Source organism: Chiloscyllium plagiosum, chromosome 39 (assembly GCF_004010195.1).
Source record: "Chiloscyllium plagiosum isolate BGI_BamShark_2017 chromosome 39, ASM401019v2, whole genome shotgun sequence".
Lineage (NCBI taxonomy): Eukaryota > Metazoa > Chordata > Chondrichthyes > Orectolobiformes > Hemiscylliidae > Chiloscyllium > Chiloscyllium plagiosum.
The window spans coordinates 24,411,294-24,411,953 of record NC_057748.1 but is presented as its reverse complement, the minus strand read 5'-3'; positions in this window follow the sequence as shown (position 1 = coordinate 24,411,953).

The window sequence follows — 660 nt, the reverse complement described above, 5'->3', positions numbered from 1 at the left end:
CTCTCAGTACATCAATCGAAGTGGAAGGAGAAATTTAATTTGATCAAAAGATGGAGCAATAATGAGATGAATTACAACATTTTGTTGTATAATAAAGGTAATCAAGAGACTGAAGGGCAATAGGAAATGACATCTGTTTCATTTACTGAAGGAGAAATCATTTTTTATCTTGCATAGTACAGAAAAAGGACTGATGTACGTGATTTTTCTGAAATGCATATTGTTTATGTGTTAAATGTTTATTGAAACTCTTTTGCAGGATTGAATTCAGATAATATATTATATGTGAACATTCCTGAGCTGATTGGCAGTAAAATGCTATTGCTCACCATATGGATCCTAATTGGATTCTTTTTTTTAGTTCCCGACAGTGTGGAAACAGGCCCGTTGGCCCAACAAGTCCACAGCGACCCTCCGACGAGTAACCCATTTCCCTTTCACTAGTGCACCTTTCACTACGGGCAATTTAGCATGGCCAATTCACCTAACCTACACATCTTTGGACTGTGGGAGGAAGGCGGAATGCCCAGACGATACCCACACAGACACGGGGAGAATGTGCAAACTCCTCACAGACAGTCGCCCGAGACTGGAATCGAATCTGGGACCCTGGTGCTGTGAAGCCACAGTTGTAACCACTGTCTCACCATACCCATCCCC